This window comes from Vigna umbellata, chromosome 1 (genome assembly GCF_029865625.1).
Source record: "Vigna umbellata cultivar VRB3 chromosome 1, Vumbellata_1.0, whole genome shotgun sequence".
Classification (NCBI taxonomy): domain Eukaryota; kingdom Viridiplantae; phylum Streptophyta; class Magnoliopsida; order Fabales; family Fabaceae; genus Vigna; species Vigna umbellata.
The window spans coordinates 14,392,133-14,409,924 of record NC_142165.1 but is presented as its reverse complement, the minus strand read 5'-3'; the positions used below and the strand labels follow the sequence as shown (position 1 = coordinate 14,409,924).

The 17,792-nt window shown below is 28.5% G+C and overlaps 1 pseudogene; it reads right to left on the bottom strand.

Moving 5' to 3' along the window:
* Positions 1-4,260: 4,260 nt before the first annotated feature.
* Positions 4,261-13,349, bottom strand: LOC148204746 (uncharacterized; annotated as a pseudogene).
* Between the last annotated feature and the right edge of the window lie 4,443 nt (positions 13,350-17,792).

Below are 17,792 nucleotides of genomic sequence, written 5' to 3'. Positions count from 1 at the left end.
TTGTTTGAGTGAAAATTTAATAAACCAAAAGTCATTAAACTCAATATAACTAAAATAACAACATATTTAATCTCAAACTTACTATATCATTTTGACTCATATTCAAACTTGTTTTGAACTAAAAGTATCTCTTAAGCTTCACCAAATTATGAATTCTTATGTGTCATGTGAAACAATTATTCAATGTAAAAATTAAATCCAAAATATTACATATATACACCAAATAAATTAATAAATTGTAAAATAAAACTAATTTCCCTTATTTTAAGTTTTGTAAACTCTAAACAAAGAATGAGGAAAACTATAGAAGTTAGGGTAATGAAATACAACCTAATTTATAAAAATAAGATTTATATGGAATTCTAAGTTTAATAGAATCTAGTTAGATGTAAAAATTATATTTTATGTGGAAATTGAGCCTTGGACAGCTAAAAAATTGTGAGTTGAATATGTTGTTGGTTTTAATGATGGAACGAGACCTATTTTGATAAATACTATATGTGATGGGATGAGTCTTTATTTATTATAATCCTTTTTTTATAAACAATAATCATAACGACGAGATTAAAAAAATAAAATATATTGTTTTTCAAAATATAAATACAATTTATTTATAATTAATATACTTAATTTTTAATTAAAAAATATTATGGATTATTTTAAACTTAATCACATATATTTATATTCATTTATTATTTTTAAGTTTAATTATATATAATATCTATTAAATAAAAATATAAAGTTAAGGAAGTAATGTCATCTAATTGACTATGATAAAAACATAATATTTTCCATTTAAGATTTGAATTGTCATTATATATTTAAATCTTAAGATAATTTGACTTTACAAAATGGATAAATTTGGGTAACCAAGCCTTGAGCGGTGAGAAATGATGGAAGATTAAAACCAAATAGGAAATTAAAAAAAAAAATATGAGAAAGCTTAATCAGCAACCTCTTTGTTTAGAATATTGATGCTATGTAAGGACAATAATGGGTGACTGATCAGAAAGAGACTTCAAAGTCTGCTATAAGAAACAGTGTCATTGATTTGGAATATTGAATATCTGATCTAAAGAAATTTGCAACAAGAATTTTGAGCAAAAATATGAAACCTTACCTCTTTAAAATATTGTCGATCGATACAGAAGATTTGAATTATATATTTGTGAAGATTGGTGAGTTTATGATCCGAATGTTGAGTACTATATGAGTTGCTATGGTGAAATGAAGAACAATTATAGGACACGGACATGCAAATGAAGAAAAAATGAAGATAGATGGTCTTTTATTCTTTTCCAAAATGTTTCATATTCTTTGAGTGCAAGGAAAGAAAAATCAATTATTGAAGTATTAAAATTGAAACTGTTAAAAAGCAGAGATTCTATGTAGACATTATTGAAGAATGAAAGGAAGAATTTGGCAATCCCTAGTTTGAAGTTATGCCTAAAGTGTTTGCAATAACTTGTGTGATCCTCCATTAATTTCTGGAAATTGTTCAGCATCCACGAATTTTGCAAATGAAAGGCAACTTGAATTCTCAGAAAAGTTCCTTCACTTGTAACCATGGAAGAACAAACGTCACAATAAATGAAAATGTCTAAGTTTATCCAAGCAAAATATCTTAAAGGCACACAAACCGAAAATATTTTTACGGTGTTAAACTAAATGTTTACACATTAATTATGATCTTTATAATTGATTATCGATAGTAAATTTTGATAGCTACTACTTTACATTGGAAGCAAGATAAATAAGATAACTTCTCCTAAGGTTTCAAGATTGTTTCTTCACAATGGTTACGCTTAGTTTATTATGTTATAATAAGATACTATATAATAACTTCATACTGATTATTGCACTTATAAATAATCTCGTACCAATTATTCTTAATTTATTTTCAGTTTGAAATGATTTATTTGTTAAGACAAAATTGTCTATAAAATTTATATGTTTAAACACTCTTATATATGTTTTGAAGTTTAACCAAATAATATTAAACGAAATGAAAATATGAAGATGATATATCTATAATAGAATAAGCAAAAACCTAAGTTTAAGATCAAAATCCACAATCATCTAGCAACATAGAAAAATCATAGAAAAATTCTTAGGCATATATGCAACATAGAACAACCTAAGTTAACACATCAAGACGACTAAACAACTCTCAAGTTAAAACATCTATGAGAATTATGCTAAACGCGTCAAAAAGATGCTCAGTTTCTTTGTCAAAAAGATGCTCAGTTTCTGCTTTCTTTTTAACTTCCATTGCTAATGTGGTTTTACCACAACCCCCATCCCGTATAACCCAATCATCTCTCAGTGCTTCTATTAGTTGATCAGAAACATGTTTTCTACTTTCAAAATTCATACATTCTTCTGTGAGATATGAAAAGTGTTTGAAGAAAGACTAGCAATGCGGTCCAGTGGTGCATACTTTCAAATCAATTTGGACAGTATCCAAAACAGCAACTATTTTTTCTTCTTGCTTCTTTCAACAACTGATTCACATTTTGTATGTCAATGTTAGAATCTTGTAGCCACTTCTCGACAACTTCACTGGTCTTTCTCGTTTGTTTATGGGCCTGTACAACAAATTTTTGGACATAGCTGTGACGCACTCCACATACCTTTAGATAAATTATAATTCTGATATATAGACTTTTTTTTTTTTAAATTCAATCTTTTTCACCATGTTATTTCTGTTTTTTTACGTATTCTGTTTCACGCGATGAAGATTGTTGATTATTTATAAAAGATTGCTAACAAGAGTATGATTAGATTTAATATCAATTTTCATAATTTCCTAAGTTTTTTATTTAGTTTTCCAAAAGTATTATTATTATTTATTTTTTAATAAGTTCAAAATTAAGAAAACAATTAATTATTTATTTTCCCAACAAAAAGACATGTGTTTTCATTTGGCATGTCAGTAAACAGGCATATAACAGTTATTATATGCCTTAACAGAATGCTTTAATCGAACATAGCCTTTGTCCTCTAGATTTAATCACGGTTAATAATATGGCACTCAGTTTCAGGTATTTAGTGATTATAAGAGTATGAAGTATCTCTTTGATCAGAAGGAGTTTAATATAAGATAAAAGAGATGGATAAAGTGTCTCTGCAGCAGGTTTTAGAAGAAGACGATGCGGCAGCTTAGTCTTCTTAGGACTCTCGTAGTATTTCTTGTATTTTGAATTACTATTTAGTTGTTAAGGTTTTTTCCGGTGATCCCTATTCTTTTGAAACACTCTACTTGCGTTTTAAGTTTTAAAATTATGTCTCATTTTGGGATGACTGTAAGCTTAACTACTTTGTTTATAGTCTACTCTAACTGTTCTTTTTTGTTTAAATGTGAACTTACTATGTTATATGCTTCTATATAATATGAGATATTACATTTGAGCTATCAAAATAGATCATAATCCGTGGGTCAATCTGGTTCATTACGGATTTAAGTTGGATTGGATTTGAAAAAATTATATTTTTTTTATGCGGGTCAAATTTTAACCTGACTCATTTAAACCCGACTCATGCTGGTTGAATCTATGGTGGACCGGATTGACCCACCAACCCACCTACCTAATTTTATTTTATTAAAATTTAATTTTAATTTTATAAAAGAAATATTTATTATTTTGGTTTTGCTTGAAAAAATTATTTAAGTTTCTTATTTTCAAAATTAATTAAACACTCATGTTAGGAGTGAAATTTGGGAATAAAATTTGTTTAGATTTGAATTATAGAAAGTTTATAATTGTTTTTTATTTAAAAAAAATTGTAATTAAGTGAATATGTTTACTCACCAACCCGTGATGGGTCGGGCTAGGTTCGAATTTTTCTGGTTCACTAATAAATGAGTCGGTTGAGTTGTTCACTAAATGACCAACCCGTAGTGGACTGGAGTAGATCGAGCCGAATAGCCCGTTTTGACAGTTCTACCAAAAACTTTCAGAATTTGATGTACATTTTTCATTTACACCCACAGCTTCACATTCTGAGTTAGACAGAGATCCTTAAGAATTCCCAGAGCTATGTTTGGAGAAGAAATGTCTTGAAATTTTAACGCCATTAAATTTAAATAAATGATACATTTGTTGATATATTAGTCCTTTTATGAAATTCTCTGCATTAAAATTGTGTAATGGGCGAAATAAAACTCCTAAATATTTTAATGATATATCGTGTTATTAATATGAAATGTTTTAATATTAAACGAAATAACAGTATACCTGACACTCATTCTTAGAAGTATGACAGACAAAGCCAAATGTATTTATAAAGAGAAATAGAAAAAACGTAAAATAAAAGTGTTTGAGTAGAACTTGAAAATCACAAAAAGTCGAAACATTTTGTAGGAACATCAAAATAGTCATGGAGACTCACAAGTTCTATCTTCATATTGTGTAGTTCTTGAGTTAAATTGTGTAGTTCTTGAGTTAAATGAGCGTGTCTCTTAAGAAGATCACCAATTCTCGTCTTAGCATGGTCCAACTTAGAATCCCTTCCCACAACACGTTGACGCATTTCATCAACCCACGCCTTCTCAAATCCGAGTTGAACAGCTTCATCACATAGTTTAAGGAACTCTTTTTCTTTATCAGGATTAACACTACCAACACTTTCACTTCGAAGAAACAACAACATATCTGTCAATGTTTTCAACATCAAAGTTTGAAAGCGATCGCTAAACTTCTCACAAGCTTTCCAAAGATGTGGATATGCTGATATTGCCTCCACTAACAAAGAAATTTGTGAATCATTGAGATCGGCAAAATGCTTACACTCTTCCAATCTTGTACGAATATCTGTAGAAGCTGTAAAAAGTTTGAGAAGTAGGTGACAAATATATATAAGATGGAGAGGAGACAAGAAAAGAGCTATAACCTGGAGTAACCACAACGTCATTATTGGAAACAATTCCTACTTCCTCTCTTTTATCCAACAAGTTCACCCCTTCTTGGGGTTTGATATTTTTATAAGGTGTTATTTCTGTCTTGTCTTCATTCATCTCATTATCTTGTTTAACAACCTGGGAATCTTGTATGAGTATATTTGCACCGCTTGACTTGTGAATAGGAACACCATTAACCAAGCTAATGTTATCTCCACCAATTGACAAGGTTTTAATTGTAGCTCCCTCTGTTGTAGGTCCATCTCTACTCCTTTCTCTTCCTATTTCCTCAGTATTCTATGCATCACCAATGGAAAAATAATTATAACTTTGAAAAAAAATTGTTTCATAATGTACATCGTGTGTTGGTACCACAATAATTTGACAAATTTTAGCGGTTACCATGTTTACAAGTACAAGTATTTTATGCGAAGGAGTTACAATACAAGTTTGAGACGAACTTCTTACCTCTGAAACAGAAGTTGGTATTGCAGGTTTATCTGATGTCGTAGTTTTTCCCAAGTTGTCTGTCTCTATTTCATCAGTACGCTTTACAACGCCAAAAGTTATGTTGATTGATTAGTAAGTAAAGTTTGGTTGTGGTTGTTTTAATTTCTTCCATCATGTAGTTGAATAATGTATCATTTTCAGAAGATTAAAAGAAAATATGCAAATACCTCATTCATGTTTGGAGATGAAATGTCTGGAAAGTTCTGCTCCATAGCTTCTGGGTCTGATGTCATTTCACTTTTTCTGTCTATTTTTTGGAACTCTTCTATTTCCGACTCTTGTGTTTTGGTTTCAATTTTGTTATGTTGACCTACCATTTCAACTTTGCTCTCCAACATAGATTGATTGTTATCATTGACTTGTGAAGAAAATGGATTAATTTGAGATATAGATGGATCTTCACGGTTCATTTGGAGGGGAGAAGTGTTTTTTGGCGTAGGATCCAAATCCTGCCGAAAACAATTGATCGTAAAAAGTTAGGACTACTTTTTGTGATTGATAGCCTCCAGACTAATTTATTTCCTTCAGTTGTTGTAGTATATAAATCAACCATTCATTTTTTGTAAATTTTTTTAAAAAATGAGAATATTTAGTTTGTGTAACGTTACTTTCCTGGGAATATGTTTCACGATTAGATTTTCCATCCACCTCTGCATTTATTGAAGTTGCAGGAGCCACTTGCTTTGAACGATAATCTTTCTCAGTGACACTCTTATCTGATTTTTCATTGATCTAATAAACGATAAAGTATATAGAAAAGGAGCATCTCAATAAGTCAGTTCTTTTAGAATAATAATAGCTATAAATGAAAAGACTGTTTTTCAAATAATGAATTGAGTCTCAGTAAAATTTGTCGAATTTTAGTTAAGCAATTAGTGGTATATACTAAAGTTTAATGTCATTATTATTATTATGATATTGAATTTCACTTGGTTAACTTGAATAGGTTGGCGGGTTCTGACCTGTAAAGAAGGCAACTCAGTAGAATTGTTGCTCCTAGAAACTTCATCTAATTTCTGTATTTCCTCCATCAGTGACCACATTTTCCAGTTAGGAACTCTAGAATTTCCTCCTAGAATTTTCCATTTTCAAGCATATGGTTAAGGACTTCGTTTAACAATGAAACAAAGGAAACACAGAAATCAACGCACCCTCAACATTCCATGAATGATCATTATATCGTCACAACTAAAAATAATTAAATGGAAAAGAAAATAACATGCAGACAATTATAAATACAAGTGATTATTTGTACAAATGTTTGGTTCAAAATTTGAATGAAACATGTAATTTGTTCGTATTTTCTTTAGGTGGAAGAAAGAAACATAAATCATTTGGTTATTAAGGGTAGTTATTTGAAATGTAGTTGTGCTCTAATTCTATAAGCAAATAAAGATGTTGGCTGAAGATTTCAGATTTCACAGCTACACATTTAGCGAAATCACCATTAGTCGTTTATATATAAAGCTTTCATCGTAATATGTAATGTTTGCAACATGTCCATTTCATAGTATTTACCTTCCAAAAAAAGATTTTGTTGGACCTCCTGAAGAGTAATTGTTGAAGTCAAAGAGAGTTTTGGACAATTGCGGATAATGCGATGCTTCACATTTAAAAATATACTCTCTTGTTGAAAATTTAAAAGATGCATAAATATTATAACTTTCAGTTGTGGAAGTTGAACTTTGGTCTTTCCTGTCTCATCGTATTCGCATGCAATAAACTCTTGTAGTTCAGTGGCTTCCTTTATTATTAGAATCTTCAAGTTGGAAAGATCATTGGATGCAGATACAGAGGTGAAACATTTCATCTTATGGCATTGTTTAATAATCAATGATTCTAGTTTGGGGAAGCATAGTTGTGGAGAAAGGATATTGGACAACCTTTTATCCTTCAAATCCTCTTCAATTATCTGTCTTAATTCCTTGCATTCACTTACTTTCAGATAATTTAACTCTGGTAGGGATCTCAACATAGACTGAGGAAATATTACTTCCAATTTTTCACACTTTTGTATTATTAATGAGTTGAGATGCTGGAGAGTAAATGAGTTGTTGGTAGCCACCCAAATATGACTCATTTCAGGTAGATTTTCCAAAAACAAATGTTCTAACTTTAAACTGACTTGTTGTCCCCATCATCCAATCTCCATTGTTGGCATTGCTCATGCTTAGAGTTTGTTGGGTGGGAAAATGGTTTTGAATATTCACCACGCCTCCAACAAAAGGCGTTGCGAATATATCTTGCAACAAATTACAATCCAAAATAGTTACCCTTTTCAAACTTGAGAACATTGAAAGAGGACTTTTAAATTCATGCTCATATTCAACCATGTTTTCCTTTTTATTTCTTTTGACTCTTGCAGGAGTTACTTATATGTTTCAAACCATCACAGTTAGATATTGTCAATACTTCTAATGAAGTCAAGGTCTTAGCTACAGATGTCGTAAACAACGAGTCCAACATTGGACATGAATCTATCTTAAGATATGTCAGGCTAGATAGAGAAAACGATCCTGAAAAAAAATTATAAATAACAAAAATGTTATTCAATTAGGACTCTCATTCTTATTTTCAATACATTGATCTCGATGAACTAAAACCACAAACTCAAACATCCAATAATCAACTCATAATGATAAAAAATAATTATCCCATACAATTTTATTTTGCCTACTTCACATTTTCACCATCTTTTTTCTTTTAATAATTTCAGATTTAATTAGTTTTTTTAATCTCTATATTTACACAAACTTCATCTTAATTTTAGTTCCCATCTCGAACCTTTTTTCACATGTAAAGATCCTATTTGTGGTTTATTTTATTCGTAAGATTATATATATATATAATATGTTATTTCTGGAGTTTAATAGAAAGAATGACTTCAAAAAATTAAACGGTTTCAAAAGTTGAATTTAGTGATTCTTTTTCATGTTTTATTATATTTGTATTTTTTACTTTTGGATTTTTTTAACAAAAAAGTTTTCTCCTCTCCATGTAGGAATTTTCACTAATAACTAGAGAAACTATTAATGTTAACTATACTTTTTATAAATATACTGATTTATTTTTATTTTTCAAAATATAATAGAGTTACAATATTTTATATTTGTGATATGTATTTACATTTATGAGATATATTATAAAAATAAAATGATCATAAAAATAATTTTTTTATATTTTAAAAGAAAAATATAAAGTAAAGAAAAGAAAAAATAATATTAAATGAGTTTAAAAAACTTTTAACATGTCAAACTATATTTTTTATATATAATATACGTTTCTAGATTCTACATAAACCTTTCATTTATTAAAGAAAAAAAAAAGTTTTTTACACCGCAATTCATATATAACATACATTCTACATATTTATTTTTTAATTACACTTTATATTTTAATAAAATATTAATTATTTGAGTTTGAGTGAGAGTGTAAGAATATGGATGTCAGCATATAATACTCTTAAAAATATTATTAATAATATAAATAAGGAGTTATTGCAATTATGAAAAAAAATATAATTTAAGAATAAGAGGAATAATTAATTATTGTGAACGGTTTTGGAAATAACTTAGTTGCTTTTTCATTTTTCTTACAGTTAAATAAACTTTATCCTTTTATTGGACTTCAAACTGTTGAATACTTAAAACATCCGCGAAATCTATAATTTGTATTTTTTTTGAAAATATTCACCTTAATAAAAATTTTACAATATGATTTTTTCTTAAACAACGAATTAGATATTTATGCATAACGTTGTGGTTTCCATATTTAATTATTGAGCGTAAATTTTATTGAATTTGCAAAACAACATAAGATGGCTTATAATGTAATATGGGAAAGGTACCTGAGCTATGTTCACAGTAGATACTGATGGAATTGAAATGCTTGTAGTGAGAAAAACTTTGACTTGGTTAGATTCAAAATGCTGCTCATCATCTTCCTCAAACAATTTCATTTGTTTCTTTATGGTCTGCTGACTCAATATTTGTTCTATTACAAGATTCAATCTGAAGCTTTTTCAATTGAGACAGGTCTCCTCTATAAATATTGGATGGAATACGTGTTTTTAATTCTCACATGCATATACCTTTCACTTCTTGAAGATTTTGGAAAATTTGGATTTTTTCAAAACACCCATTAACAGGTGTTGCGAATATATCTGGCAACGAATTACATTCCGAAATACCTACCCTTTTCAAACTTGGGAACATTGAAAGATGACTTTTAAATTCATGCTCATCTTCAACCGTGTTTTTCTTTCTTTTCACTCTTTCAGAAGTTACAATATGCTTCAAACCATTACACTTATATATTTCCAATTCTTCCAATGAAGTCAAGGTCTTAGCTACAGATGTAGTAAACAATGACTCCAACATTGGACATGATAATATCTTAAGATCTGTTAGATTAGAGAGAGAAAACGATCCTGAAAAAACAATATTATAAATAACAAAAATGTTAGTCAATTAAAAATTTCATTCTTATTTTAAATACATTGATCTCTACAAACTAAAATCACAAATCCAAAACATCAAATAATCAGCTAATAATAACGATGAAACCACTTCACATTTTCACCATCCTTTTTCTTTTAATAATTTCATATTTAATTACTTTTTTAATCTCTATTTACAGTAATTCCATCTTAATTTCCTATATTCTAATATAGTATATTTTTAATCTGTAAAGATACCATTTGTATTTTATTTTACTCATCAAGGTAATATATATAAACTGAAAGATATGTCTTAAATAGATAGATTAAAGAGGAAAATTTTCTAACCAAAGCGATCGATTGAGTAAATAGTTTATAATTTTATATCGAAAATTAATATTTAAAATCGAATTCAAATATATTTCCCTTTCTCTTACTACGTGACAAATATCATATATAATGTTTTAACAATTAATTTCTTATATTTTTCATATACGACAATGTATTCATAATATTAATGGAAGAAAACCCAAAACTTATCCCACAAATTTATCTAAACGACTACATTAAAATATAACTGTAAGGTAAGAAAACATACTTATTCGATAAATTTCAAACAAAAATCTTAATGAATCTTAAGGAATGGAGCCAGTTTTAATTGGTTAATAGATTCAGGAATTAATTGATAAAAAAAATTATAAATAGCTATTACCAAAACTTTTATTGAATTTGAAGAAAAGAATAAGATTCTTATGAGATATGTAATATGGAAAAGGTACCTGAGGAGTTACTCTGCACATCTTCTTCTACAATTTCATTTGTTTCTTCGCAGTGTGCTGGTGGAAGAACTTCCTTAATTATTTGTTCTAGCATATCGCAATTTCCAATTTCAAGTATTTTCAACTGAGTTAGGCCTCCTGTGATATTGGCTGAGAATACATGTTTTAATTCTCCACATCTATATATTTCCAGTTGTTGAAGATTCTGGAAAGTTTTGAATTGCATGGAATGCTCAATTGTAAATTGATCTTCATTTTCCTTTGTTTTGTCAATTGTGAAGAGATATGTTAATTGTTCGCAATCTGCTATATATAATTTCTCTAATTTTTCAAAAGACCCATTGGCAGGTAGACAACCATGCCATAAAGTTTTTAGATGATTCATGTAGCTGATCTTTCATATAACGTAACTTGGAGAAAATATTTCCCATCTTATTCAAATAATTGCTAGTGTCAACCAAACACTCTATTTCTTCACAACAACGTATCTTGAGTTCTTCCAACTCATTCATACCTTCTTCAATTTCAAATATATCAGGCATCATATTTTTTGCACCTCCCTCAATATTTGCTACAAATAGCTCTTTTGCTTTTTTGGCCAAACCTTTAATAACCTCATTTGATATGTCAAAATAATTAATTCCTAAAGTTCTCTCACAAGAGAAAAACTCTTGAAAACTATAAGTAATAATAAACATTATATTCTAATATAATTCCATACCTTCGCAGCTTGTGGGGGACACTAAATGAGTTAGAGAATTTAACACTTTCTTCCTTTCGATCATCCCAGTAGTATTTAAAAATATACAATTCTTCTAAAAATGGGATTCTTTTGATCTCTTCAAAAATATTGCTTTCAATGTCATACCTTTCAAACTCTAACAACTTCAAGTTTGTAAGTGTTGTGAGTGCAACATCAGTTTGCAAGTCAAGGAACGAAGGCAATGAACAACGATGAAACGAAAGACTTTGCAGTTTCTTCATATCTCTCACAAATGAAATGTCTCTCAAATTCCAATTTTGAAGGATCAAACAATGGAGATTTGTTAATGATTTGAAAGACGTTGTTGACAACTGCAATCGATCGTCGTTTTTATTGGTAATAATCAAAACTCTAAGTTTTCCCATTCTTTCAAAAATTCCATCAGATACTTCTGATTTTGTTTGTATAGTTAAAAATTCAAGATTGGAACAATCCACATCATCTGGAAATTTCACAACCATAGATATCTTATCGAACCTTGCTCCAAACTTACATCCTTTTCCACTTCACACTTGATGATCTTATTTTCATTCTTTGCTATCCCATGGGCTACATCACGAACCAAGTCATGCATTTTGACATGTTTATCATCCGCCTCCAACAATAAACAAGAACTTACAAGCTTGATTTTGGGTTCAGTCAGTTCAATCCTTGCCGCTTCATATGTTTCAACTTCTCTAGCCACACCTAACCCTTTGCACATCTTATTAAACATTCCACTGGAATCTCATAATCTTCGGGGAATACAGAACACAATAGAAAAGTGATCTAGCTTCTTCAGTATCTAGATTATCGTAGCTCAACTTTAGACACATATAGGGATCTTGCAAACCCCTACTAATATTGATCGGCTTAGAACTTTTCAATTTATTCAACGCATTACGCCATATCGCCTCTTGTTTTCCCTTCAAGCTACTAGCAACAGCTACAATGGCAACAGGCAATCCTTTACATTCATTTGATATTGATTTGGCCAAATGCTTTATGTTTTCAGGAGTGTCTTTCGACATAAGTGCTTTCTCTTGGAAGAGAGTCCATGCTTCTTCATCACTTAAGATCGGTAGATAAATCTTTTTTTGACAATCCATTGAAATACAAACTTCTTCAGATCGAGTGGTAATGAGAATCTTGCGGCCTTTATGGTATTCAGAGAGGGGAATCCCTATGCGACCAAAATCAAGTTTTTCCCACACATCATCTAGAATCATAAGAATCTTTATTTCCTGGGTTAATCTCATGCACAAGCGTTGGGCTCTTTCTATTTCTTGGCTTTCTGGAAATGTATACTGTAATGAACTTGCAATTTTTTCTTGAATCCTTGAAACTTCTACTGTACTAGACACAGAAACAAAAATAACTGTGTCAAAAAGGTGCTCAGCTTCTGCATCTTCTTAACTTCCATTGCTAATGTGGTTTTACCACAGCCCCCCATCCCGTATAACCAAATCATTGTAACCCATCACTTTCAGTGCTTCCATAAGTTGATCAGAAGCAATTTTACTATCAAAATCATAGATTTTTCTGTGAGAATATCAGAAGTGTTGACGGAATTGAGGCAATGCGTTCAAGTTGTATATTGTTACCTTCTTGATGAATCTTTTTGAAGGTTCTGCTTTTTTAATTGCCAACTTTTTCCTAAACGGTATCGCCAAATCCAATTTGGACAGTATCCAAAAAAACAACTCTTTTGGCATTTGTCTCTTTAAGCAAACGATTCACATATTCTGAATCAATGTTTGCATTCTTCAACCATTTATCAATAACATCAGTCTTTAAAGTTTGCCTTCGAGCATGTATGACACGATCATCTACACTTTTTATCGTTTCGACCAAGTTGTCTTCTTCTTTTTGAAGCTCTTTAGCAAAACTATTAAAGCAAAAGGAGTATTGTAATTGATTAATAGCCCCACACGCCACATCTTTTAAAACTCCAGACAAAAATCCATTCAGAATGTCCATCTATTCACTTTATTGGATTCAACTTAAATAACCTGATAATACAAATATAAAATCAAACAAACATAATGAGTTTTGTACCCAATTAAGAACCAACTTTAGATTAAAGATTAATTTTGTTTTTCAAATTGTCCAAAAGCAATCTTATAGTAAAATTTTAAAAAATTATAAATGAAAAAACATTATTTACTTGTTTATCTTTTTTTATTCTGACATGATTTTTTTTGTCAGCATGGAATTTTGTAAAAAGTGTTTCCTCTCCTCCACGCAAAAATTCAAATTCAAATCTAATTATATACTTAAATGGAAAACAAATTTTCAGCCACTCAATAAGCACAAATTTTTATTAGTAAAAAAGCAGGCCAACTTCTCAAAATGATACGTAAAACTTACCAATATAATTATCAATATAAGGATCATTTTATAATTGTAAAGAACAAAGTTTTTAAACAACAAAGTTTAAGTTAAATGAAAAATAAATATTCTAATTTAAAAATAGTTATGACTTTTCTAATGTTGTTTTTAAAGTTTTGGAGCAATTCGTTGAAGACTATATGGAATTGCTGAGTTTAAAGGGATCTAATTAGACGTAAAAAATAAGATTTTATGTGGAAATTGAGGCTAGGATGGCTAACAAACTTTGAGTTCAATATATTATTGGTTTATAAATACAAGTTAAGGTAATGAAATATAACCTAATTCAATAAAATAAGATTTATATGGAATTGCTAAGTTTAAAGGGATATAATTAGATGTAAAAAATCAGATTTTATGTGGAAATTGAGGCTAGGATGGCTAACAAACTTTGAGTTCAATATGTTGTTGGTTTTAACGATTGAACGAATTCTATCTTGACAAATACTGTATGTGATGGAATGAGTCTTTATTTATTACAATCTTTTTCATAAATAATATCTTAACGATAGGATTAAAAAATAAAATATATTATTTATCAAAATATAAATACAGTTTATTTATAATTCATATCCTCAATTATTGATTAAAAATTATTACATATTAATTTAAACTTAATGACATATTTATAAGGTCATTACTTTCACTTATTATTTTTTGAAATATCTTTTAAAGTAACTAATTTTAAATAAAAATAGGAAAATGATTATTAATATAGATCTAATGATATTATTATTGTATTTACACATTTATAAATTATCTAAAAAAAAACTCCTTCTAAAATATTTAAGTTTCAAATAAATGATATTATAAAAAATTTAAATTTTGACCACGACCAAAAAATATCTTCAAGTTTTCTTTTCTTTAAAATTTAACTTTTACAATATATATATATATATATATATATATATATACAATATATATATATATATATATATATATATAAACATAAGAAAAAAAAGTTAAGGATATGTAAACATATAATTTTAAAATTTAGATTTAATTTTCATAACATACTTAAATCTTAACATAAGTTCACTCTAGAGAATGGATACATTTGAGCAACTAATCCTTGACTGGTGATGGAAAATTAAAATTTTAAAAATGAGAAAGCTGTAATCACGTACCTCTTTGTTTAGAATATTGATGCTATGTAATGTAAAATAATGGGTGATTTGGTCAGAAAGAAGCTTCAAAGTCTGCTACAAGAAACAGTATCATTGATTTAGAACATTGAATGTATGAACTAAAGAAACTAGGATTTGAGTAAAAATATGAAACCTTACCTCTTTAAAATATTGAAAGAAAATTAAATTGAAAAAAAAAATCAAATTAATGTATTAAAAATGAAACAGTTGATAATGTTGAATTTAGTGAAAATTAAGAAACAATAGTGATTAGAAAGAATCAGAGATTCTCTGTAGACATTATTATAATGGAGTTTTTTCTAGTACCAATACAATACATATATGATATACTTAGTGATTGGATTCTCCACATGAAAATCCATCCTAAAAAGATAGCAAATATTTTCATCGTTTTTTACCATGACATTCATTTATTAATATTATCAAGACTATCACAAATGTCTAAATAATACTTCATAACTCAATAATTATATTTATTGATAACAAATAATATGTATTTCATAATGCTTAACATTACATATTTGAAAACTACTATATCATAGAATTTTTATAATTTGTTTTATCACATTTCACTTACAAATAATTACACACCACAATACATATATATGCACATAATTAAATATCATAGATAAGATATGATGAAAAAAGTATTACTTAAGCAAGAATGACTTGTTTGAGTGAAAATTTAATAAACCAAAAGTCATTAAACTCAATATAACTAAAATAACAACATATTTAATCTCAAACTTTACTATATCATTTTGACTCATATTCAAACTTGTTTTGAACTAAAAGTATCTCTTAAGCTTCACCAAATTATCAATTCTAATGTGTCATGTGAAACAATTATTCAACGTAAAAATTAAATCCAAAATATTACATATATACAACAAATAAATTAATAAATTGTAAAATAAAACTAATTTCCCTTAAGTTAATTTTTGTAAACTCTAAACAAAGAATGAGGAAAACTATAGAAGTTAGGGTAATGAAATACAACCTAATTTATAAAAATAAGATTTATATGGAATTGCTAAGTTTAATAGAATCCAGTTAGATGTAAAAATTATATTTTATGTGGAAATTGAGCCTTGGACAGCTAAAAAATTGTGAGTTGAATATGTTGTTGGTTTCAATGATGGAACGAGACCTATTTTGATAAATACTATATGTGATGGAATGAGTCTTTATTTATTATAATCCTTTTTTATAAACAATAATCATAACGATGAGATTAAAAAAATAAAATATATTGTTTTTCAAAATATAAATACAATTTATTTATAATTAATACACTTAATTTTTAATTAAAAAATATTATGGATTATTTTAAACTTAATCACATATATTTATATTCATTTATTATTTTAAGTTTAATTATATATAATATCTATTAAATAAAAATATAAAGTTAAGGAACTAATGTCATCTAATTGACTATGATAAAAACATAATATTTTCCATTTAAGATTTGAATTGTCATTATATATTTAAATCTTAAGATAATTTGACTTTAGAAAATGGATAAATTTGGGTAACCAAGCCTTGAGCGGTGAGAAATGATGGAAGATTAAAACCAAATAGGAAATTAAAAAAAAAAACATGAGAAAGCTTAATCAGCAACCTCTTTGTTTAGAATATTGATGCTATGTAAGGAAAATAATGGGTGACTGATCAGAAAGAGACTTCAAAGTCTGCTATAAGAAACAGTGTCATTGATTTGGAATATTGAATATCTGATCTAAAGAAATTTGCAACAAGGATTTTGAGCAAAAATATGAAACCTTACCTCTTTAAAATATTGTCGATCGATACAGAAGATTTGAATTATATATTTGTCAAGAATGGTGAGTTTCTGATCTGAATGTTGAGTACTATATGAGTTGCTAAGGTGAAATGAAGGACAATTATAGGACATGGACATGCAAATGAAGAAAAAATGAAGATAGATGGTCTTTTATTCTTTTAAAAAATGTTTCAGATTCTTTGAGTGCAAGGAAAGAAAATTAAATTGAAACTGTTAAAAAACAGAGATTCTCTGCAGACATTATTGAAAAATGAAAGGAAGAATTTGGCAATCCCTAGTTTGAAGTTATGCCTAAAGTGTTTGAAGTAACTTGTGTGATTCTTCACTAATTTCTGGAAATTGTTGAGCATCCACGAATTTTGCAAATGAAAGGCAACTTGGATTCTCGTAAAAATTCCTTAACTTGTAACCACTCAGAACAAAGGTGAGAATAACGATGGCAGAATAAAAAATGAAAATTCAGGAACATGGAGTTGGTAATATCATTGGATGGCAGAATAAACTCTTGTAGTTCAGTGGCTTCCATTATGATTATAATCTTCAAGTTGGAAATATCATTGGATGAAAATACAGAAGTGAAATATTTCAACTGATGGCATTGTTTAATAACCAATGATTATAGTTTGGAAAATGGTTGTGGAGAAAGGATATTGGATAACTTTTTATCCTCTAAATCCTCTTCAATGATCTGTCTTAATTCCTCGCATTTACTTACTTTTAGACAATTCAACTCTGGTAGGGATCTCAACATAGACTGAGAAAATATTACTTCCAATTTTTCACATTCTTCTATTGTTAATGAGTTGAGATGTTGGAGGGTAAATGAGTTGTTGGTAGCCACCCAAATAGGACTCATTTCAGGTAGATTTTTCAACCACAAAGATTCTAACTTTAAACTGACTTGTGCTCCCATCATCCAATCTCCTTTGTTGGCATTGCTCATGCATAGAGTTTGTTGGGTGGGAAAATGGTTATGAATATTCACTATGTCTCCAACAAAAGGTGTTGCGAATATATCTTGCAACGAGTCACATTTTCAGATCCTTACAAATTTCAAACTTGAGAACATTGAAAGAT